General features: G+C 32.8%; 1 protein-coding gene across 1 annotated transcript in view; it reads left to right on the top strand.

Annotated features, from left to right (window-relative positions):
• The window catches only part of LOC100869791 (uncharacterized), a 158,154-nt gene that overhangs the window by 116,823 nt on the left and 14,385 nt on the right, over nucleotides 1-26,946 (top strand). The gene's annotated exons all lie outside the window — the stretch shown is intronic.

Raw genomic sequence — 26,946 nt, 5'->3', positions numbered from 1 at the left:
AAACCAAGTTCACAAGCTTAACGAACAATCTCCTCGAACACAGCATCCAATTTCTTATTAATTTCATCTATAGTTTACCTGGAAGATCTAACCACACGTTTCGATAATCAATCTTTACTCGCTTCTTCTTCTTCTTCTTCTTCTTCTTCTTCTTCTTCTATCTCCAAAGAAGGAAGAACCTATTTAAAATAATATACGATATACCTACTTCATTTTTTTAATCAATTAATATTAAGCCAAAGTAATAATTTTATAAAAAAATTTTCTTCAATTTCCTAAAAATAGATCTCCATTTTAAGCAAGATTCTCCATTAATCTAACAATACAATTAATTTCAATTACTAAATATGAATTATCCCATCAAAGTAGAGATCCAAATTGAATTCACATACAATAGAAGCGAAATCTTGAACCGTATTCGAATATGTTAATTTATAATATAATATCACGAATCTAACGGTTTATCTAATCTAGGCTCATTAGTATCGAAAGCACGCCCAGGTTCGTTAATATACGCAGTTGCACGCGCGCGCCCCCTCGCGTGCGCGTGCCCCTTAACCATCGAGCAAGACCGTTTTTCCGCGGCGAAATTAAGGTCACCCTGCTCGTTTTCCGCTCTTCTCTTTTCTCTCTCTCTCTCTCTCTCTCTTTCTCTCACTTCTCCCTCGCCTCCATTCTCCTGTTCCCTTCTTTTTATCCCGAGGCTCGTGGGAAACGCTTTGGAGGCTGCTCTCCGTCCCAGCAACCACTCTCGTCCAGCCTAGCGTCGATCGACCGTGTCGACGCGCGCTTTTCACGTTCCACTTGCCTCGATCCGGAAGATCCAATCGCGATTTTTTTTCGAACTATTTTTCAAACTTCTCCCTTCACGTCCATTTTGTACCTCGTGATTTATCGTTGCCGATACGAATTTCGAATACGATTTTTTTCTCTTTCTCTCTCTCTCTCCTCCTCCCCTCTTTTCCCGTGTAACATGGAGGATTTGTGGACGCTTCGATGGCGCATGCTTTCGAGTGCACGAGGAAAATGGAAACGCGGATCTCGAGTTTGGAATCGCGTAATCCTGGTGTAGCGAGAGAGGTTCCTCCGTGATCGATGTTGATACCGGGGAGGGATCTAGCGATGCTGCGGCTTGTCGTTGAGTGGTAGTTCATTTTTATTTGGAGATCTCGCGTGGATTTATCGCGCGATGCGATTTTTAACGCGGATTTTTCGGCATGTTTCATGGTTGCAGCGTTTCGAGTGTGATTGAAGATTTTGTGCCTCGAGCTTCGTGTTTCGTTTTTGGGGGTATTTGCGGTTGCATTCGAATTTTGGTTTAGATTTAAATTATTCATTTACTTTCTTCAGTTTTTTCTATCGATATAAAACGTATTCTTTTTGATTATCAATTATTACTATATTAAAAACACTTTGTCTCAATCTATTCAGAAAAGCTTACTTTACTTTTTCGTAAAGTCTTTCTTTCTATTAATTCTTTACAATTTAATCTAAATAAAAGCTTCATTGCGGAAACAATATGATCCATAATCAAACCATAAAACATTCGTTCATTCGTCGTCTTTCTAATATAGCAAAAGGAAATATTTAATTAATCGATGATCAAAGTCAATACAATCATCCTAATATTATCACGCCCTCGTGCCATTTAATTTTCATACACTCGCCTTCAAACACTCGGGCATCGATTTAACCGTAACGTAATCTCGTCGCCACAACCCTCGAAAATTTCACCGGTAATTACTGGTCTCACTCTGTACAGTGAACGGAAGTTCCGTCGGTGGCGCTCGTCCCGATTCACGCACCTGTAAGGCAGAATATGTTACGCATCATTGCCGCTTCGCGATCCCATTGTGATTCCCTCGACGCAATTTACGAGGATGATCGCGTATTCACGTTGAAGTACGCAAGTCTGGCTAACGCGACAATAGCTTTAATTTCGCGATTATAACTTATCTCCTCTGTGATGGAGAAGCAGGAAATCGGCGAGAAATTATGGTGATGAGGAGAATCAAGTGTGAATTGATCGTACGTTAATAATACCGTGAATACTTCTTTTGCAATTTTCTCTATTATTTTGGAATCTTTGTTAAAATATATTTTAAGAAAAAGAATATTTCACAATTTTGCCTTATAAATTAATTAATATGCAATACCAATTGTAAAGTATTTTATTATATAACAGTTTATATATAAACAGTTTTGCACAAAAGGTAAATCTATAAGAATTCAATAATCTCGAGTCTATCGATTATTCCTATTATCTTTAACTTTTTAAATAATCAGAATTGTTGTTCAGATAAGTAGATTTAATTATAAATATGATTCATTTTCCCGATTATCCAGTACGTTAGCCTATTCTATTACGTCTTTGTTTTCATTCGTAATATAGATTCGTATAATCAGAGGCTTATAACACTAGTTTAGATAAATAGAAGCTCAGACAGAGTTCGGTTAATAAAGTATTCGTGAAAATTTCGTTTTGATAAATAAAATTCTACTGTAATTTATAATATCAGACCAACTTTAATTTTTATTTGAATGGATTTCATAAAAATTGAAATTATTTATCTAGCATTTCTATTTAAAAAAAAAATGAAGTTTTATCATTTTCTTTATACTATTTTCAAAAAACAAATTAAACTTTAGTTTTTAAATTTATATAAAATATAGGTATGGGTAATGTGATTTAAAAAATAAAATGTATATCCAAAATGATGCATAGAACAATTTAACTAAAATAGACAGACATTACAGACGTAACATTTTTAATCAATAAATATCGTCGTTTTTTCTATGATTAAAAATGATTGATTGAGTAGATAATTAAAAATAAAATATATTTAATAGGTTAAGTAGAATATTTCATTTCGATATAAATAAAAGAGAATCTTTTAGGTTGGAAATTATTGCAGAAAAAGGGGTTGAAGATGCCTGTCGATTTGATCGTCAACGTTTCGGTTATCAATTAAGTACTATTTTATTGATGTTTTTGATCGTTTGTAGAAATTGAAGGTATCTGTTGGTTATTGATTTGATTAAATATTCTTTTATTATTATTCGTAATTGCGCAAAGGGAGAAGAAAATGTTGATTACGTATCAATATTTAAGATTTTCCCTTGTCAAATATGTATATTATTCCTCTTGCTTCTTTCGTTTATAAATTCTCTGATAGAATTTTCTTTGCCCTTAATCGATCTCTTAAACGATCGAAATCAATCGTACGAAAATACTTCTCCTCCACACAAAATATCTCTCGAATAAAAATATCAATTTATAGTTATTTCGAAAATTCGAAAATCTTATTACATTAAAAAAATACTGGCATACGTTGGTATTTGTTCGTTAACTCGCTACTCTCAAGGTTGTCGTTTTCTGGAACGTGCTTGTCGACCCGCTGTTATCGTGGTGTTATGTCGACAACGACACGAACATACCGTCGACACGCAACCCTTTCGCCACGGACTGCATACGCATGCGTTACTTAATCACGTTACTTTTCCTTCCCTCGCGGAAATAGTCGAGATATCGCTCGGTCATGGAAGATTGTCGTTTGAGAATGATGAATCGCGACCAGGAAATAAGACGAAATACCACGCAAATGCATTAAAAAAAAAATACTTTTGAATCGCGATACGAGAAATTTAAATTGGTTTGATTAATAATTAAATTAATTAAATGCATAGGGAAATACATTTTGTTAAGATTAATTTTTAAAGAAAAGGAGATATTTAATTCGTTGCATGACAAGCGCGTTTATCGAAAATGAAAATTTCATTTTTGAATAAGATACATCAATTTCTTGTAAATTTTTATTCCATTCTGAAGGAAAAACATTATCGAGAATCTTGTAACGTTTTTCGATTTTTGCATAAGTGATAGTTTCCTTTTTTCCTTTTAAATTACTGCAAATTACAGAATAAAAATTTACAAAATCAACGAAAATAATTTTAATAAAGTGAAAACTTGCAAGGAATGGCTTTAAAATCTTTAATAATTCAAATATTCTTATAGGAGAGATATTTGTTTGTTATTACAAGAAATAAATAACAAAAAGGAATTTTACTGCTGCGTTTCGTTTCGCTCTAATGTACACACGCAATTTCATTATCTTTTCTTTAACCAAGAAAAAGTACCCATAGGAATATCGTGCAACCTCGATAACAAGTATCATAAAAGAATTACCCAGAAGCACAGAACAAATGGATCACGAAGTGGCAACCGTGACTGTCGAACGTTTTCGAGCGCCCTTGTATGCCCGTCGCCTGCAATTACCGCGTAATGAACGAGGTTATTAACATGTAACCCTCTCGAAACTTGGAAATTGTTGCGAAAACGGCGCAGCTCGAAACGACGAGCTGGACGGCCGTGCGTAATTAATTAATCGATTACACGCCGCGTGACGTGTCGACATCGTCGAGACATCGTGATCTTCGGCAAGGCGATGAAAAGAAAATACATGGTGTCCTATTATAACTAATATTATAGCGAGGAAAGAAAGAACACAGAATTTGCAGCAATTCAATATAAGTTTATTTCGAGGCAAAATATTATAATTTCGTATATTCTCTTCAAATTAATAATTCTATTCACCTTTTATTTCTTTATATTTCAAATATCGTATGGAAAGTTGAATTCCATTTATTATTTATCAATTTGACAAAAATGCTTTTAATAGCGGATATTTTCAAATAAAATAAAATTTCTGAAATCTGAATCAACAACAAGTTTTATATTCGTATCCTAAAAAAAAAGTGAGATAGATACGCACTTAAAGATTAAACCTTCAGGAAAAAGGGGAAAAATTCTTTACTCCCTCCAACCTTTTCCACTTTCCACTATCATCCCCATCGTTATCGAGCTTTCCGCCAAGGGAAGATAAATTTTAACGACACGTGGACTGAAATCCCAACGGCGTGGGTATAACGACCGTAACGATCACATTCCAAGCGTCACGTCGCAAAGCTTCTCCCCCTTACGTACATGTGAACAAACATAAAAATCGAGCGTGATGCGGCTCGAAGAATCTTCCGCCCCCGTGTTTTCCGATTCAAACCTCTCGTCCAAAGATCAAGGCTGGCCCATTTCGGGCTCATTTTTCATAGAAATGAAACCTACGTGTCCTACGATCGTCCGCAAAGCGTTTCCTTCTCTCTGCAATCCTTCGACCGTTCTCGAGTTCGTTAATCGCGAGGAGGGCTGGCGAACGAGCATCACGAAGATGTACACGCGCGGCGAGTAACTGAAAACTGGCGCGAGCGCGCCTTGTTTCAAAGGACTTCTTGTAATTAACTGTCTAGACTGGCGACGTTATTATCTGGGCCTCGTTAGCGTTATCTCCGGGAAACGTCTGGTGAAAATTACGCGAGAGTGTGCATGCGGTTATGCTCATGATGTGTCTCACTTCTGTATGCATGGCGGGCTGATGAAAATTGCCACGTGCCTTTTTTTGTTTTTTTTCGTCTTCGTATCAGGGTGTAACTGGCTGTAAAAGTGAGGTGCGTGGGTGGAAATAAGAGAAGAGAGAGAAATTTTCTATATTCGATGGCGCTTCTCTTCCGTATAGAAGATCAAATTTTCTATAACGCTGTTTATAGATATAATAATTTGGAAATGATTGTAGCGTATATTTTTAAAACTTTTGTTTTATTTTATTTAGTATTTTATTTCGTTGTCAAGTTTGTTATTATCAAGTGATCGAAAATGGTTTAATTTATAATAATTATTAGTTTTGGATTGAATTTAAGAATTTTGCAATCGATTAATATTCGGTTAAAAAAATAGTGGTAAAAATTAGTTTTTTCGCGCGAAGGTTAACTTAAAAGATAAAAAAAAAAAATTTAATTACAGTATAATTAGTAAAGAAAATTACGAAAATTACAAAATTACCGCATACGATATAGTACTACATAAGAATACAATTTTTTCTATTATATAATTATTTAAAAAAAAATAGGTTTTCTAATTATTCTAAAGCTGAATAACAATATAATCCTAATAAAATTTGTCTATTAAAGGAGAGAACGAAAAGAAATACGCGATCCTATAATCTTTTCTGAAAGATTCTTTTCTCAGTATTTCTCGCTCGTTCGATCTGTTAGAAAGCATGAAAATAAATCGCATTGCAAAATATTATATAATAACACAATTATCAATTTACAAACATTTAATAATTTCTCATGATCGAACAACGAATTTTTAAAAACATTGTGTTACACGCATTATCACCAACACAGAGGCGTCTACAGACAAATGATGACAAATTGTTATCAAATATAGCTACCAATAAAGTCGACGTCTCAGACTATAAACAAGTTTATTATTATCGGCGCCAGCCGACCAAGTTATCACCGATATATTCTGTATCTATAAATCGAGCCTTCCTGTCGGCATTGTCCTCGAAATGATTTTCATACGGTCCACCCCAGAAAAAGATTTTCTTCCATTTCTTTTCTCTTTTCTTCTTCGGTACAAAAAGGAGATGGAGGTTGGCTCGAGATATTCGAAACAATCGACGCCTTATCGTCTCGTTCTCGGCTATTATTTGCAGATAGGGGGCAGGGTGCACGGGAGATACGATGTTATCGCTCGAGGTTTTTTTCGTTCGTTGATCCTGTCAGCCTAGATTCGACGGAGAACTTTGAAGAAACTAGAAATCGAGAGATTCGATTCATTTTGAATTTATTCATTCTTTTTCCTTAGAATTAATTTTCTAATATTTTATTTTAATATATGTTCTCCCTTGTATCTATCATTCTAGAAGAGTTTTAATAGGATGTATGGGGTTGTTTAATCATTAGAAAGTAGAAAAATTTAATAGATTGGTTGGAGGAGGATTCTGACAAGTAAAAATCGAACTTTTAAATCAACTTTTTAATATCTTGAAATTAAAACAGTTTTATAGATTTTCTAAGAGAATTCTCATAAGCAAAAGTTAATGGAGTCGTTAAAAAATATCTTTCAATTACGATAATTCAATCTTCACCAAGCGTTTATATATATTCTTTTAAAATTTTAAACGGCCAATTTTTATCAATCTATGGAATGATCTAATACAAACAAATGCCGCAACGTCCATTTCTAATTTAATTGCGAAATCACGCGGCAATTTCCATCCAGTTGGATCAGACGAAATTATTTCCACGGACCACGTGTTCACCCCTTTACGTATCGTGGTTATTAGCGCTGTGCAAACCGGACATAAGCTTGTAAATATGTCGCGTGAAATATAAATGCGGAAACGCTACTTATTTCGTGCGACCACGTTGCGTCACGCAATTTTACAACCGCTATCGGGACGGTTTCACGATTTATTAGCCTAGATGGCCAACAGTTGATTCTCAACAGAGTTACTCAAAGTGCGAAAATGATTAACAATATGTCTACCACAACTAACATCGAGAAAATCAATTTTTTCTTGTTTTAAATAGACGTAGAGAAAGAAAAAGAGAAGAGAGATTTTGTTTAATTGGCGAAGTAAAATTGAAAACAAATCAATGATCAAACCGAAATCATTTTTTAGGAGAAAAGGATTTATATTGATTATTGGAACGAATGAAAACGCGATGAGTTAGAAATAGTCTTTCGGTTTGTTCGATAAAAATTAGAAGAGAAGATAAGTGATGAGTCACATAATCGGAATTAAGGAAATGGTATTAACGATTATTTACAATCTCGGGAGAATTACATGGATCGTGGATTATTTTTTGATTAGTGTCGAATATCTATGAAAGTTATGTAATATAAAATTGACCGATATTCCATTGTAAATCTTTTAATTCCGTTATAAAAGTTATAAAATCGGTAATAAACTGATTTATTGGACTAATAAGATTGAAAAGTTGAATTTTACTTAATACCTATGGTTATCGAAAATATTATTTAGAAAATGCGATTATGAAGTTACTTCTCGCATTATCAAGCTTCAGTATACACGAATCAATAACGCAAATAATCTTTTTCTATTATTTTAACCATTCCTTAGTGCAACCTTCTAATAGTTACTTAATACGTCTTAAGTGTATCTATGATGTCTGACCATAGATATCTTGTTCTACTTCCTCGAGTACAATTCTCTATAGACACTAACCAATCTTTATATTAATATTATATTAAACGATTGAATTAGGTACAATTAATGTGTATTAAGATGGTGATTATACCAATTATACGTAATAATATTTGATATTTTGTTTTACAAAGAGCGTAAGGTGTTCAACAGTGTAATTACAGTCAGGCAAATTCGTTGGTTATTCCAAGGAATCGATAATCGAGTTTAAAAATTTCTCATGTATCGATTCCGCGAATAGCTTTATAATCACTAAGAAGTCATAACATTTCAGTGTACTTAGATATTGAGCAAATCGATAATTCATATTCATTTTCGCCGACCTTGTATAATAATTGCGAATACAAGATGCGAATTACGACCACAATGAAATTTTGTAATATTTAAGATTTTTACGACATATTGTTTAGTATTTCCGCAAGATTTTTGAAATTAAAATGTCAGAAAAATCGTTGTCATCAGGAAATATCGCGTGATACATTTTTGCATCGTAATGAATAATACGATGATTCCTCTATGAAATATATATATTTATAAAGTGTTGCGATTATTTACGGATAATTTGATTTATCTTTTTTTTTATTGTTTCATTGAGAGAATACATGTTTCTCATTAATAAATTAATTTCAATATTGAAATAAAATTATGATCAAATATTTCAATATTTAAAGTAAATAATTTAAAATAATAATAAAATTTAGTAATATAACAATAATAAAATGTAGTATAATAGAATTATACTACAAAGTACAAATAACACATGAGAAAATCAAATAAATATTTAAGTAACAATTGGTTCACATAGAAATTTGATAAATTTAATAATAAGAATAGTTTATTATATAAATTTAAATATAATTTCTGAAAAATATTTTTATTCATGCTTCAAATATCTACTATCTTATCTAGACCCAATGATACAACCAAAAATTTCAAATAATCCTCCCCCTTTAAATTCTAAAAAAGAAAAAAAAGGAAAATTGAATCCTTCGTAATTAACCACATTGTTTACTCAAATGGAACGAACATTAACATTTCAAAACTCATTCAAATTTCCGTCAAAACAGACCAAATCATCAATTTCCACTACACGTGTCGTTGTGCTAGAATCGCTTGAATTCTTGGCGCGGTCGCGGTTGTTTGGCCTTAAGGTCGTCCCGATAACGAGTCGCTTACGTCAGTCGAGGAACAGACACGCGTATATCTCGTCCCGATCCCTGTTCTTCTGGCGCGTGTAGTTCCTCTTCTGCGTCTACCTAATCATCCTCCTCCATCATCCATCCTCTTCGTCTCTCTCGCCTAGCTTGACCGGGCAATAGCGTGGAACGAAAGAATCAAAAGTGTGATTGTTATTTCCCCGATAATAAAAAATTAATTCAATCTTCCAGATTTAAAAAATAATCACCTCGCAGTAAGGAAAATTTATCTAAATCGATCGAATTCAGATTTAACAACGGTTTAAAAATTATTATTGAAAAAGGAATTTCGTTCGCTATTAAAAGCGTTCACGAATATATTAGCAGAAAAATTTTCGTTCCACCCACAATATTGATTATCGTTCATCATCTATCTCGTTCTTGCTTTTCTCGTTTCTACCTCGAATCTAGACACATCTATCACGAAGATCTATTATTCAGTCGGTCGCGAGAAACTCTAGACGTTCGTGCATATGACATCAGAGAGCGGAACTGATCGTCTAGTGGCCTTGGAAGATAACGATAATTGGCAGAGGCCGATTACGCGACGACCGTGCTGAATGTATAACGTCTAGCCTAGTCTAGCCAACATGGACGCTCGAGCTAGATCGCAGACACTTGGCCCAATCGAGATTAATAGACCCCATTTGTACCGGTTCCAGTAAACGTTCGTCCGCGTTTCCTCATTGGTCACGCGTGGCCCACGTTGGTGGTCCTTGAGGGATCGACACACGATCCATTGTGTGTGTTGCGTACGATCTCTGGCCGATCGTTAGGGAATAAGTGGGTGTACAGGCGCGAAGGGGTTTCACAGTGGTTTCTCAGAGTGGATGATGGACGTTTTTAACCGATTTCGGGATCCTCGATGTTTGGTGGTTATATATGATTGGAATGTGTTACGAGACAATGGCGAAAATGATAGAGTTTAATTTAAAGTTAATTATGGGAATTAAACGAATGGATAAGAGATAATTGGAAAGAAAAAATGCGTAAATATACGTGAGATAATTGTAATTAGAATGGGTTAAATTGTATAAATTATATGTTTGGAATTTGGTTGAAAATGTTGTGCAAGAAAAAGGTGAATTTGAATAATTAATTTGATTAATTTTATAAGTGCAATGGTATGTTTGAAAAACATATTGCAAATTGCATTTTTTGTTGTTAAAAGAATGTGTTATATTTTATATTACGTAATTATTTCATTTTGTTATTAGAAATATGAATAATTGACTTTTTATACATAAATTATTCATATTCATATGTAAATATCAAAATTGAAATACAGCGTTATAAAAATTCGAATTGTAAAAGTGCATACTTTGTATTTGAAGTATAAATATTAAAATATTGTGTCAAAAATATTCACAGATAGGATAGAAAAAAAAACACTATCAGAATAAAAAAAAAATAAGAAGATCATCCGTTATTTCTTATTTTAATTTCAATAAAGTATCTGCTGCATAATGAGTCTCGATGTTCTTAGTGCATCAAGGAGGAGATAGTTTGCGATATACATATGTTTTTTCTACCATGTTGTTTTCTCTCTTCTATCGAGACGTTTTTATTTTTGGAAATCGGAGAATGCGATTAATATTGAAATAAGAAAAATTAAAATTGTAATGACGTAGCTGGTATGATACGTGTAAATATGCGCGACCTCGAGGAGGAATTGATAGCGGTATTTATGAGTATTAACAAAGGAATGACCATGATGTCTGTAGGTTTTAATGAGAGTGATAGTACGAATATTCGAAAATGATATTGGCATTGATCAATTCTAATGCTGGAATATTCCAAGAATATATATATATTTTACATCAATATTGTTTGTTTTCGTGGTAGTAATCTGCATTTGTTTGTCGAACGAGATCAATATTTGGATGACGGATGACAACGATGTAATTTCAATATTAATAAGCTTTTTTGAATCGAGGAAATATGCTCCAAGTATGCTGGATTTCGTGAATAACTTCATCGAAATAAGAATTTTCAATTTTTATTTTAAATTATACCATATTAAAAATTATAATAATTCAGTATTAATATTTTCTTATTTTATATATTTCCATTATTTTATTCATATTCATTTTTAGGAATTCGTTTAAAAATTGAAGATTCAAAGATACATACATATCAATAAATTATACTTACAGTTGATTTAATTTCCATTCTCTATAAGGAATTGTTATATAATATTAATGATACAGGATTAAAAATTTATTATTGGCAGCGAAAATGTTTCATTGCCAGAAACAATGAAATTCAAAGATACAATATATTTACGTATATTTATGTAAATAACAAAGAACGAGACATCTAAGATAGTTTAATTATATTACCCTTAAAATTCTTCAATCCAAAAATTCAACCTATAATATCATAGAATATTTCTATTTTTTTTCTCTTCGGAGCAAAAGTTTCCCGGACAAAGTATATTTTTTTGCTAATTATTTTCGTAACGAAGACATAAGCGTGTCAAATTTGGAAAAAAGAGAAATTTCCAAATATTACTACGACATATCACCAACGTGGCGCATGCACACTTCCTTCGAAACGATCTTCTACGCGCTCCCCTTTCTCCCTTCCCCGGGGTAAAAAATCGTAAATTACAATTTTATACCGTACGATCGAGGTTATTTATAACCGTGGCAGGATCGATGCCTCGTAACCGCACAGGCGCGTAATGATTTCATTCTGCTCGGCCTCTTCCGCTCGAACGAGATCAAGGATTCAGAATTCAGCTCGTCGGTGGAGGCGGAGGAGGCGGACTAACGGTGTAGAAACGGTCCGCGAGGATTCACTTTCGTTTTCTCGCCGAGCAGTTCCGCTTCTCTAACGGTGCTCTTTTTCACCGACAGGCCTTGAAAGACCTAGGACAACCGACGATAATCGACTTTTTCGGTTGCGCAATCCGTTTTCTTTCGCCTCGAAAGCGATCACGTAGCGGGAAAAGAGATCGTCGACCCTCTAGGACCTCATTTTCGGATCTGTCTAATCTCCTCGAATAGAGATGTATCGCGATTTCTCGCGATTTTATCGGAAAAGATGTCGATCGAGCATCCTTTGAGATTTTTTGATGGATTTTAGAAAGATAGAGAAATTTCTTTTCTTTTCTTTTATTGCGAGAGTTTTAAGAATCTTTTATTTTGAAGATCCTGGAATTTGTTGAAGTTCTTTTTATTTTTTTGGTTATAAATTACAAGAATCTTTCTCAAGATTTTGAAAATTCTTGTTTCTTTATACGATTGGAATTTTTTTTCTTCTTGTTTATCATCGAGGATTCTAATTTTGGTAAATAATTCAGGAATTTCTGATCCCAGAATGAAATTTCGTTTTACCGATGTTTTTTATCGGATGTTTTAATTCTACATTTTATTTCATAGGTGGAGCGTGTTTTTTGATGTTTGAGGAAATTTAAATTCAAGGTGAATGAATTTTCGAGTGATATATTATGTGGATGGTTGATAAATTATTTAAAATATGTTTATTAACTCGTTTTAGTGACAAGTTTATAAAAATTAAAAAAAAAAGATGATTATCTTTTATTTTTCACAAATATTTAAATAATTTTGAAATATTTGTTTACCTGCACTATATTTATTCTCGTTCAAAAATATTTCTCAATAATATTCATAAATATGTAATATTCATAAATACACGTAATCAGAAATTTATTTAAAAATTTATAATAATTAAAATTCTCTTATATTTCAACTTTGGACAAGACTTTATCAAAGTTAGCTTTTCTTCTTTGTAAAATTTTAATTTCTCAGGGAAACAGAATTTTTTCACGATGCCATTTCTGCATCGAGGCTTATCCTAGTTACCGAGGCCGGTGCAACTGGTGCATCGTATCGTCGGTGCATTGCCCTCGTGACGCGAATATGCTCCTCGATCGATTTGCCTCGACCACGGCTCGAATCGTTCTTCGTAGCTTGGAAATTCTCTGTTATATAGTTAAAGCATTGCAAAATGCTTTCTTAAACTGAAAGAAATTTTATTTTCATTCATCTTGAAATCGATCTTCTTCGTCATCTTTCTTTTCTCATCTGTTAAATATCCACATATTTTGTTCGTTCATTTTTTATCGAGTCTAAAGCATTTGATTGAAAATTTCTTCTGAGAAATTTTGTATCGGTGGAAAATAAAAACAAGATAAGGATGTATTTGTATGAAGTTGTAAAGTTAATGATACGGGGAAAAGTATGAAGATATTGTTGCCATACTTGAACTTTCAAAGTATTCGATTACCAAGGACATTAACCCTTTCACTGCAAGGCATGCGCCGTGTGTGGAAGACACGCTCTGAAAGTATCATCTCTGTGTGAAAAATATGATTCTCAGCATCTTTAACGTGGCAATAACAGTTTAGAAATTTAAAGATAATAAGATCTTTTGAAGAATTTTAGAAGATAATTGGATATATTGTATTATTCCAGGATGGAATCGTCTTTTCTTTCATTTTATTCTCTCAGTATATTAAGAGCTGATCAATTATTTTAAATTCTAATGTAAATAATTATTAAATTAAAATAGAACAATAAATTTTTCAAAAATAACATCGGAAATTAATGTGACGACATCGTGTTATTTAATAAAAAGAAGTTCAATAATTCATAATAATTTACGAATATATCTTGCGTAACTCATTATTTATCGACTAAAATTGAAGTATCGTAATACTCGAATTTTGTCGCTTCAAAAAGTGTTAATCTTCAAGTAGTGATGAATTCGATGATACAAATATTGATAGCAATCAGATCCATCAATCGTTGTCACTCGATCAGATCTTTTGAGCAATAGTTTCGCTATTGGATCCTTATTAAGTATTATTTCTTGTCGGGGAACAACGACAATTACTCAATTTGAAAATAAGCATTCGATAAGATTTCTTTTTTTTAATCGTAGATGATAAGCTCCAGAGTAAAGTAAATCATTTTGAAATGAAAAATAATTAAATAACTATTATCTTAATCTATCAGCATTAGTATTAATAGAATTTAATTCTGAGAACTACATTATTAAAACGTGTCATGGAGCTTTCACACGAAAAGGAAGTGCGATATATTTGTCACGTCTTTTTGAACAAGCTTTTTTTTTTTTTTGAGTATATCGTATTTAACTTCGTGTACGTCAATTCATTCGACAAACACGTATCGTATCAGTTTTATATAAATTCTTGTCCATGTAGTCGCTTATATATTCGCTCGATTATTTGTTAATTTATTTGTACATGAAAAAAAAAATTTGCTTGGCAATGAAGAAATGCAAATGGACTGATTACACAATCTATCATGGGTGCAGTAGATTAAATTATAGTTAATGAGATATAACAAATTACAAACTGAATTTTTCGAGTTATTAAGTACACATGTACTTACATTAGAGATTAGTATTCCCTAATAACAATTTTAAAATCTTAAATTATTCTTTAAAAATATATTTTAATCAAAACTTTTGATCTTATTTTGTATTTATAAAAATGTACAATTTTTTAATTTTATAAAGGAATAAGAAATAATAATTTCTATGAAGCATTTTACAAAGAACGAACGAATTTATTATATAATCTAATACTATATAATTCGAACCTATTTATTGAAAAAAGTTTTAAGTAATTAAATAACATTAAATGCAACTTGAAAAAGAAGGATATCCATATCGAGTTCTGTTAAATTATAGAAAATTAAAGAAAATTAAAATAATCACTCTAATTTTCCCTATTTTTAACATCTTTTATTCATTTTCTAGCATTTTCTGTCGCTATTTAAAATATTAAAAATGTATAGAAATATCAATAATCGAAGCAAAATATTATCGCATTCATAAAATTTATTCCTCGTATTTCTTCAAAATCAAGTACATCCATCATTATTCCAATTTTTCAATCCCATATAATTCTACCCAGAAGCAATTTCAAAAATGACGATTATTAATCCATTTCATCCTTTAAATCGATTATTAACACATATATCGAAGAGAATTCCAAATTGATTCCAGATGATTCTTCTTTTTATTTTATTTTATTATATACCATTCGACTATTACCATTGTCTGTAAGTACACTCACCTCTGGTTCATTTCTCAACAACGACAGAAATATCTAATGATCGAATTAAAATATCATCATCAATTACATACACACCCTACCTCGTATTTTTCCAAAATCAACTACATCCATCATTGCTCCAATTTTCCAACCTTCCATCTGGCAACCTGTTCCCAATTCCGGGCGAAAAGCAATTCGAGAGACGAGGATTCTCAATCATCCCGTTCACCCTTTTAAATCGACCCATTATCACCCTCGAAGTGGATCCCAAAATCGATTCCCCTATTCCGCGCGAACCAGCCTCGAATTCCAACTGAAACGAGCGTTTTCCACCGAAGAAGGGGAGTCGAATCTTCGAACCAAATCCCCCTCCCCTCGTTTCGATCTCGCGACACATCCCGTGGACATTGTGCGCGTCTTTGTTATGCGAAGCCATTGTGTGCGATCAATACGAGTGAGCATCCCCCGGCGCTTGTTACGGCCGCCGTTTACGACGGCCGCAGCTTTCCCTTTCGACGGCCTCCGTGGAAACGGAGAACCCCTTTAAAGCTTTAACGCGAGACCCGCTATGTATTTTATTCCTTCCAAGATTTTCCTCGCAGGAAGGAGGAAAAGGAGAATTTTCCCTCGTCATCTCGAAGAATGGGTCTCTCCCTTTCACGTTGAAAATGAAAAAAAAAGGGGATGGAGATGGATGGCGATGATTCGATCCAACGAAACCGTTCGGTTACGAGTCTTGACGATCGGCGAGAAATCGTGGATTATGTCTGTGATTGAATTTTGGTTGAATTTAATCCCGGTTTCGAGTCGATGAATTTTTTAAAGGAGCTGCTCCTCTGGGAATTTGGGGAATGCTGTCGTAAAATCGGAGTTTTGCGCTGCGGCATAATTTAAGTAACTGTGAATTACTTAAATGTCGTATACGATTCAGTAGTATTTTTATATTCCTTGCTTTATGGTTTTGTTTTTCTACGAACTATAAAATTTTGCAGATAAAATTATATATTTTGTATTTTATATAATTGTATTTAACACGTCATACTTTTTTCAATCTTTTTTTTAGTGTTATTTTTGTTTTTAAAAATATTTGTGATCCTGTATTTTTAAATTTTTACTCGATCGATAAAATTGTTTTTACGCAAGAACAAAATCCTATTGAAAGTTATCTATACATAAGTATAAATGTATGTATGTAGATATGGATTATCGAGCTGAAAATTTCGTTTCCATTCACATATATATATATATATATATATGCACACATGTATTTAATAGGAATTCAAGTTCGACTGTATGGCTATCCCAAGAATACGTGTCAAAGTGGGGCATTTCTCGCGTTATGCACCCCTGAAGATCGCATAACTTCGAGCCTCTCTACTTCGTAAAATTTTAAATAGCTCGTATTCGACCAACATAAGATACACAAGATATATTTTACAGCATACGTACACCAGTTCTATATCAAGGTTTGATCTTCATGATCAATCGTCTCGTATCTATGTATCCTAATATTTCAACTATTTTATCTAATCCTCAAGAGGATTACCTTAACCTCTAAACAAGTAGTTTCCTCTTCTTTATACCTCTTCTTATTTAGAGTTTACGTTCGTCTATTAGATAAAGATAGTTTGTCATGTCCTCGCTCGATAACTCTCCATATGATGACCTACGACTACGATGAATATGACTACGAAGATAAGAAACGTTCCATTTCGAGATAAACGTTCCATTCTCGACTTCCATTATCAAAGTAAAAAACTTCTCTCTAGAAGATTCATTTACAGTCAATCGCAAAAGTATTATATTACAGGGAAAATCCCAATTTTAATGAAAATTCGTACATATGCATTATAGATGGATTACAAATATATGTACAATTTTACCTGAAAATATTTCTTTCTGTTATTTTTTAATAACAGGAAATGTTTGAACACAACAAACTGCTTTTGAAGCTAATTGCTTCATACATGGTTCAATTTCGAACAAACCAAAGTTATTTTTATAAACGAAATTTGTTAAGTTGTTAAACCTTTCGAAAGATGAACCAAGATCATTTCACGCTCGTTTTATCTCACAATTAGAGTGCAACGTCCACGATGATTAACTCTCCATGTTTCGCCACATGTTTTCTAAGCCCTTCAACGGATAATTCTTTGGCGCAATGCTTAATCCTCAACAATGCAGGAATTATTAGCCGTCAGAACGAATTCGAACGAATTCGATAACGCTCGCAATTGTCGAGAATGAGACAGCCGGAGCTGATAACCCCGGAACTCGAGGAATTTCTTAGGGGGAACACGCTTGTTCTTCGCCTCGAGGCCTCGCTTCCTCGTTCTTTCCTTCTCTTTTACGTTTTTCTTGCTTCCTTCTTTTCCTTTTTTTCTCTTCTTTTCTTTCCTTTCTCTTTTTTTTTTTTTTTTTTTGCTAATCGCGAAGAGGATCGACATGTCATGAATTTTTTTCTCGAATCGCTGGCGTACGTTATCGGAGCTCGTTATCAGGCCACGATTAATTGCGCCGAGTCAGGGAATAATTCGTGTTGTGATACCGTGCAGCTTTGATACCACGCAATCGAGACGGTGATAATTTCGAGAGAACCACGTATCGTAACCACGATCGTCGTGGGAACAAAGGATTTTTGTTTTTTCGATTTTACTTATTTCTTGGATCGTTTGCCGAGTTCCGCGGAGTTATATGGCATGTAATATTTACAATGGAAGAGATAATAATAGAAGAAACAATAACAGATACTCGCGGTGTATTATGGAAATAAGAGATAATCATTTGTTTTGATTGAAGCAATGTTTGGTAACTTGAACTAAATCCATTCCTATGATTTCAGAAGAGTTTGGTTCTATTCATCGATCTAATTTCTTATTTCGTCGTGATTTTTCAAATCTTTTTATGTCATATTAGAAAATAAGTAATAGTTGTAAATGTGTAATATTTGAAAGGTAGAAAAGATTTAAAATGAACTTTTTATTTTAATTTATTTTTTAATTTTTATTCTTCTCTCTATCTGTATTTTATTTGATGAGTTAATATACAAAATAATGTAAAGAAACATTGTTATAAGTCTTTAAATAGGAGAACGTGAGAAAAGCATCGTTTGAAGAAAGAAATTTGTGGATTGGTAATGATGAACTTGATGATGGTTAATTGTTTTCTTGGGATATCTCAAGTCACCGTTTCTGGAGCATACAACGATTCGTGAATTACGAGAAATAATGTGTAGAAAAGTATATGGTTGGAGTGTATCAGACTTTGCTCGTTGATCTAGTTCTCTTGATCTGGTGTACTCGATCGGCTTAGTTCGAGTGCAAGATCGCTATTGACCCGTTTGGAATGGCTTAGAGTGGTTGAGTGGTGTGACATTCTTGATACACTTTCACTTTTTTTGAAATAGTAAAATAAGTTCACTTCAAGTTCGCGTCTTGTTTTTTTTTTCTTGTAATGTATAGGATGGTTGATCGTAATTGAATTAATTTTAATTTATTTTCCACTTTTAATTGTCTGCAATTATTTTCTCCTTTTTCATTATTGAAATGTTAAAATTCATTACAAAAAATTTCATTTTTATTAAAATTCCAAAATAATTTATTGGAATTTGATTATAATAGTTTTATTTTAGTTTTCTATTGTAATGAGTAGAAGGCATTTGGATTGATTTTTAAAAGATACAAGGTATTTCAAAATATTTTTCACATTCTTTAATAAAAACAAAATTTATATTCAAATAGATAATATTCTGCGTTATTCTAATTGAGTAAGATACAAGGGATCAAAGTGTTTGTAATTGAGAATAATTATTAATAATATAAATCTGTTTTTTAATAAAATAATTTTTCCTTTTATCTAGGTCACGATATCACTAATATTTACTCCTAGAAACATCAAAGTAAAAATTATAAAATATGGTGTATAAATAATAAATATTTCCTATAAATAATTTCACAATCATTCCATTTCACTTTAAATCGTACGATTGTTTATCTTCAAGCCATATTTCATCCCTAATTTAAAAATTATTGCTATATTTTAAAAATTTTGATCTATTTATAACTTTATCATTGTATCTTTTCAGCTTGTTTCGCACTCTTTTATCATAAACTTTATTCTTCGATAATTTTACCAAACGATTAGAATTTTGACTTTAAATCAGCTGATGTAGTGATTGGAGATGTATGTACAAGTGTTTTAAGTAAATTCCAGGCATTTTCAAATGAATTCATATTATTAAACTTTAATAAAAACGTGAAAAATGTTTGAAATTTACAGTTGGAAATTACAGTAACAATCCTAATTTTTTTAGCCAATATTATATTTTCGTATCTCAGGCGCAATTGTATTTGCAAGGGACACGAATAACCTTGTTTTACTTTGTCACGATTTTAGAGAAAATATGATAAATTGAAAATTCGAACATTCGAAATTTAAAGTTTCATCAGTCATTTGGCTGGACTCAGACAAAAAGACAATGAAGATGATTCTCAGGAAAATATCGAGAAAAACTTACACCGAGTAAATAGATGATTTGAAAGAAAAAAATAATCGACTCGAGTTATTTACATTTTCTATTAAAAGTAAAATCGAAACGAAAAGGAAAACGATTCGTCAACAGTCGATACTCGTATCACTTTCCCCGATTCACGCGAGGATGCGTTGAAACGTGGCGATGACTATTGTAGCCAGCATTGGTTTTACTTGCGGTAACACGTCTGATCTACGAGGTTTGCGTACGTTGGTCACGTCACGTTACGTCGATCCGTCCTAATGGAAATTCGATGGAAGTCGGCCGTGGAAATCGGCCAATTAAACCCGCGGCATGAGCTTTCGACTCTTTAAAGGGTATGGGATAAAACGGCGTGCACAATTAGGTCGATAATCAGCGTGTGCAACCGAGGGGCGGGGGTGGATGTATCGACACCCACCTCGTTGCGTACGCTCCCCCATCGCCTTTGTAAATCATGCTCAAAGCAATTTTAAATACTCTTGGTGCTCCAGGAAATTCGATAATCTCGTTAGGGGTGAGGTCACGCGTTTTTTTGGGGAGGAGGGGGTAAAAAATTTGAGGCACGAAGATTCGTATATTATATATTTTCTCTTGAATCAAGTGGAATATTAAATTCAGTATAAACAATTGCTGTAATTAATTACAAATATTAAAGATACATTCATATAGTTACACTTTTAATTTAATTCTTTTATTATTATATTTTTTCAAGTATGCATTTGTTCTAATAATTTTATTTATATCATTCGATGATTAAATTAAGTTAAATTAGGTTTTAAGTAATAAAAATGAAATATCGTAAAAGTATTGATAAAATTTGATTTGCATAGGATCAAGTTTTATTTAATAATTTTAGAGAATAATATTTCTTATTGATGAAATGGTATTCATAGTTGGCGTGTTGATACGTAATTTATTGACACCGCGATTTGAAATTGCATTATTATTACCAGCTGCGTGTAATAATTGCGCGTATCAAGTGATTATTGTTAGCTTAAATAGAAGCACCATTTGTCATTAAAGTTAGCACCACTCCCGCGCATATGTTGCACACCAAATGTATAGCGAGGAGGGATGGGAACCCCGCTGATATTTTAATTAACCGGAAAATTCAGCTTTTATTAGTGCTTTCGAGATTGTTATGAAAAGGGATAATTAATGTTGTTTTCGAGTTATGATTGGTTACCTCACGGCCGCAATTACTCGCGTTAAACTGACTTTCTGGAAACATACGATGCAATTATAACACGCACAGTAGCTCGAGAAACATTATTCATCTTTAATACCCGCTGAGTCGAATTTCTTTTCGAAAATAAATTTCACGTGAAGATCGTCTTTCGAGAAAAAAAACAAAAAAAAAAAAAAAAAAAAGAAAAGAAAAGAAAAAAGAAGGAGGGGGGGAGGATGGGACAGTTGATAAATTATTAACACATTTCACGCCACGTGCTTCTTAAAATGCTTTACGGTATTTAATCGCAAGACAAATATTCTTTTCCCTTTTCTTCCTTCCTGTCGAGTATATCGCATTAAGCATTCTTAGAAACCGATCGTAAGGATTTTTATTTTTAAAGTCTGTCGAGTTTCAAGCAATAGTTTCAAATATCAAAGATATTGATGTTGGAGAATCAAAAAATAAAGGATTGATAATAATAATATTTTAATCTATTCCAAATCTAGTGCAAAATTTTTTATCCAAAATTAATTATACATGATATAATACAAATATTATATTAAAATTATTAAATGAATATAATAAAATCAATGAAAGTGATAATTACTAGGAAATTACCATTTTGAAAATTTTTTTACCAACTGTAAAATATCACTATAGAAAAAAAAAAAGAAAATTCTTTTCTTTTTTCTTCTATCCTCCCTTATTTCTTCCCCTTCTTGTCAAAAATGATTTCATTTCCCTGGCGAGGATTAAAGATTCATCGCGCCATGTCACGTAATCTCGTACCGTCTTCCAGTTTATCGTGATGCATTGAAAGGTAACGTTACCAAGCAGCGATCATTTTGCTTACGGTCCCACGTTTCACCTACGACTCGAGCGTATCCTCGTATTTCCGCGCGCATAACACGCGTCGCCTCGATTTCTGCGGATAGTCGTCGCTTAAACGTTTGATAGAAACGACTCCCGCCATTAAACTTCCTCTGTGTTCCTTTCTTTTTTAAAATATTAACTTTTAAAATATTTGAAGGTTCGAAGATTTCGAGATAATCTTTACGTTTCGAGGATCGATCAGGAAGTTTTGGTTTCTTTTAATAATATATTTTATCCTTATAGTGTAATTCTTGAAATTATTGTTGAAATTTGAGTTTGAAGGATATTTTGAAGGTTTTTTTATCCTCAGAGTGAGAAGTTTGAAAAGTTTCTTGAATTTTTTTATATACGTTGGTTATCACGTCGAATGTGAATTGTATATTTTTGTGGCTTTGAACTGATTTTGTTGTGTTTGGAAAATGAGAGTTTGTAGTGAATATTATGAAATCTATTTGTTGGAAATTTTTGGATTATGCTTGGGTAGGTAGGAGAAATTTTTTTTGGTACACCGTATTAATTATTTGATGTTTCAGGTGAAAATATTGTAATTAGTATGTGTTTTGTTATAAAAATTTTATTAATAATTTTTTATATTTTTATTCTTTATGAAATAAGTTTATCGATTAATTTTATTTAATTGATTATCAGTTAAATTTAGTGATTGATTCTTCACTTGTTTTCAGTTATTTCGTGGCATGAAAAACATATTTCGTTGCGAAATAAGTCGCGAAAACATATTGCAAAATATATTGCATCATAATTCAGTATGTAGAAGTATATATTAGTATGGTACAATTCAGGAAACTACCATAATGTAATAAAGCATTCCATTACTCACGAAACTCCACCTTTAATAAAATTACCTAATTTCCAATCGTATATTTCAACATAACGTAACTTTTTTCACATAATATTTGCATAATTTCACCATCATTATCCTATTTGATGCTTCGTTAAAAAGCAACAATTAGGAAATTCAACAACTAGAATCAAGATTCTCTTTTTAAAAAAAAAAACAAAAATGGAATTCTATTATTCTCAACGACACAGAAAAATTTATTCACTCATTATCGATTCACTCCTATTTCACTCCATTAAATACAACAGAGAAAAACATGACAACTTACAACAGAATAGAAATCGTTATCAAAGTCTATTATCCCAGAAACGCTACGCAGGAAACATTCTCTATTTATTCACCCACCCCTAATTTCCTCTATCTCTAACACCCCAAAAGAAGACGTCACAATAAGCATTAAAGCTCCCCTTTTAACATTCCACGTCCAAAGCAAAATTTGAAGGCGTCCATTCCTTCTTCCATTCTTCCTCCCTCGTGAACATTAGAATAAATGGCCCATTTAACGAAAATTTACTGACGACTTGGAAGTTTTTGAATAATTTGAAAATACCTTTCATTCCTTTCTTTCCTCATATTAAAATCTATAAATACTATTGATTATCTTTCTACATTCATTACTTTCCTTCCTAAAAAAGAATTAATTATTATTAAACCATGAAAAAAAAATATTGATCTTTACTTTTTAAGATTCCGGGCAACAATCAAGATAAATATTTCTAATTCATTTTGTAATCCTCGAAAGTGCAATCTTCTTTCCCGATACCTTGATTTAATAGTAATCGTAAATTCGCTTCATACTTTGATTATCCAATAATTGAAAGAATGCATCAAACGCAAAGATTAACATAACTATCGATTTATATACAAATAAATGAAAACTTAAATTATAAAAAATGTAACAATATGATATAAATACCCAAGAACACTCATATTATTCATCACAACGATCTGTAAACAAACTTTTCAATTCGATCACGTTACATCTCTTTCTCCCTCTCTCTCTCTCTCTCTCTTAATTTCCTAAAATATTAATTCCAAGTCGGAGCGGGGGCACGGTAATTGGGCCGTTTATCCTAGCAGTAGAACAGGACGAGCGCGTGCATGCAAGGGCGAGCGCGATATTCGGTGCTTGGAAACGTTTCCTGTCGTTTAGCGGCAAATAGATCACGTAAGTAGCGTGGACTCGAGGGGAGAGGGAGGGAAAGAGAGATAGAGAGGTCGGACACGAAATGACGGACACGAGGAATTTATACGTTGGCCTGGTCACGGGCAATTGCCCCTCTCGTCACGGGCTGGAATAATGTCGCGATACCGTATTATACACGGCAAAACGCAGGACAGGACCAAGGGAGAGGAAACGGCACACCGATGACGACTCGTTCGCCGTGGTCGAGACGTGGTGGCGACGGCTAGCGTTCTCGTGTCTGGCCTTGTGCGTTATTATCGTATAGATTCCTCTAGTCAGCGGTCTACGGTGTCGTTGAATTGGCAATAAGGACAAATGTGACGATGGATTTAATCGTGGCGCCTATTTAGGGCGGTGGAAAATTCGATCTTTTCCCATGTAAGTTAAGATTCCTCGATTTCGTGATTAATAACATCGAATTAATAATGGCGATCGGTGTAAAAATTTGGCGAATAATGAGTTTTAATATTTTTTCTGCGAGTTGAAGTTTGATTTTTCGCATGATTTGGTGGATAGAATAGTTGTAGATAGAAAGAAGAAATAATTCCTTTTGGAATGTTTTCGCGAGAATTGGGATTTTACGGTGTGCATATTTTTGTTATAATTTGATGATAGTTGCTTGTATTTTCAGATTTTTCTCGTGAAATCCGCTTGAAATGGAGAACATAAAATTGCATTCATATAATATGATTTCTCGATGTATTTTCAAATTTTGGTAATTAATAACGTGATTAATAATATCAGATTTGATAAGAAATCACTTATTTTGTATAATAATAAATATTCAATAAATTTACGATATTTCTACGATAAATATCTTTTGAAATTAGCTCTGTTTGAGGAATACAGAGTTATTTAAAAGCATAAAATATATACCGAGAGATTTTCAATTTCACAAGGATTGTATCAAAGACTTCGAGACTCGAGTCTAGTAATAGTCTCGAGCAGAAAATAGTTCATAGGAATTAGATACACGACTATATGACGATGAAATAAAATTTTTGCGATTCGATCGTCTAGTCGCGCGATGACGCAGGACATTTGGCTCGACTTTGAAAAACTTTGGCACACAAAGTGGGCTGAAGTTCAAGGTACGATATGGTCTGCTAGACGGGTGTTTATTTGCTCGGGGACAACTTTTAGAATACAATTTCGCTCTAAACATAACTTTCACGAGCTGCGATTTATATATAATATATATATAATAACACGAGATTGAAATTAAAAATAATTTTTGGTATCGGCCCAATTTCAATTATTCCACGAAGCGAGTTGGAAATCGTGAATTCATTGTATAATTTCCATCCCCGACAGCGATTTTTAAGTTAATTTGAACGGCGTGCGCATTCGATCGAAATTCTGGTTCAGTTGTTTGCTGTCGTCCATGAAATAAAATATCTGTTGAAGGTATATGACAACGATTAAAGGAACGCTCAAATTACAACTATCGCGTGCAAATATTTTGTTAAAAAAGAAGTTTAAAATTCTACTTCGAACGTATAATATAATTTCTCGATAAATAGATTAGATAGTAATTTTTAATAAAATTAATAGTATTATACTACTGATACTAATTATTAATAACTACTACATTATGTTAGATAATATGTAAAATTTTCGTCGAAACAATTTTTTCATATACAATAATTATATTGTATTTCTAGATTATAATACGTTTATGATAAAAAAATTATCGTAGTATTATCGTAATAGTTTAATTTGTAGCTATTTGTTTTTTTCCATTTCGTATTAAATGCTTCTTGCTCGTAAAATAAAAAGAAACGAATAATTTTCGTATCAATAAAAAGGAGGCTAAACACAAAAACTAAACTTTATCAAATTATTTTAAATAATGTACATGCTTAAATATATAATTACGTCATGCTAAATTAAACCTTCTGCCTAATTATTATAAAATAAATCGGAATACTGTCAAACGATTTACGAGCACAAAGAAAAACAAAACGAAGAGAATGTTGGAAGGTGAATAATAACTGCATCAAGATCGATGCAAAAAAAAAAAAAAAAATATTCCTACGATATCGCAATTTTTCTTAACGCGAAATTCTCGATCACGTCGATCATTCCAACCCATTCTACGTGGAAATATGGCGGTATTGTTCACCAGCGATTTTTCCGGCGAAATTACCCACCGGTGCCACGTGAAATCGAACATCGATAACGAGCCCGTCGAATTCGACATGGTCGACGTGGAAAAGGATTAATCGTGGTTTCAGTAAAAGAGAAAACACGAAGCTTTTTGCTCTCTCTCTCTCTCTCTCTCTCTCTTCTCTCTTTCTCTCTCTCTTCCTCCTCCTACTATCGCGCGCTCGTTGCTTTAGCGACTGGCGTTCGAAGTCGATTAAATTAATAAACGAAAACCTGGCCGCATGGAGAATTAATACTGGGCGCTATTAAAAAACGAAACGTTGGAAACGCACGATTAAACCGGGAATACGTGAATTAATGTTGGACACGAAGAAGGAGAAAAGAGAATGTCTGGATTGTAATGAGGGGTTACGGCGCGGGTTTTAATTGGAATGGCGTTACACGTCAATGAAATTTTTATGCTTGCGTTATTGTATTATTTTGCGAATTTTATTGAGTTATTGTTAATCATTGTTGTATTTGATAATTAATCTTTTGTGTTTGGCTAAAAGTTTATTCGATCAGAATAGGGAGAATAATTATTATTGGTTCACAAAAGTGTTCGATCATCTTTGTTTCTTGTTGTTCGATCGTTCATTTTATATTGTGTATTTTATTTTTAAACCATTGGAATGTAGGGAATAGGGGATAATAATAAGGTAGGAAATATTTATTAAAAGTAGATTATTTAAAAAATGAATATGTTGGGTAATAGTTTCGTGATTAATTGTGTGTGTACGTGAACGATATGAGATGTAAAGTTTGTTTTACTTGAAATATATTATTGTATGTTAATTAATTATCAAAATAACAAAATATGAACAAATTGCGAACATCTTTCAACAGTTTGGCAAGATTTTCCAATCAATCAAAGTTCAA

Source organism: Apis florea, unplaced genomic scaffold (genome assembly GCF_048593485.1).
Source record: "Apis florea isolate Af1SG1 unplaced genomic scaffold, ASM4859348v1 contig_3_pilon, whole genome shotgun sequence".
Lineage (NCBI taxonomy): Eukaryota > Metazoa > Arthropoda > Insecta > Hymenoptera > Apidae > Apis > Apis florea.
The sequence above is the reverse complement of the archived record's forward strand: the minus strand, read 5'-3'. Positions and strand labels throughout refer to the sequence as shown.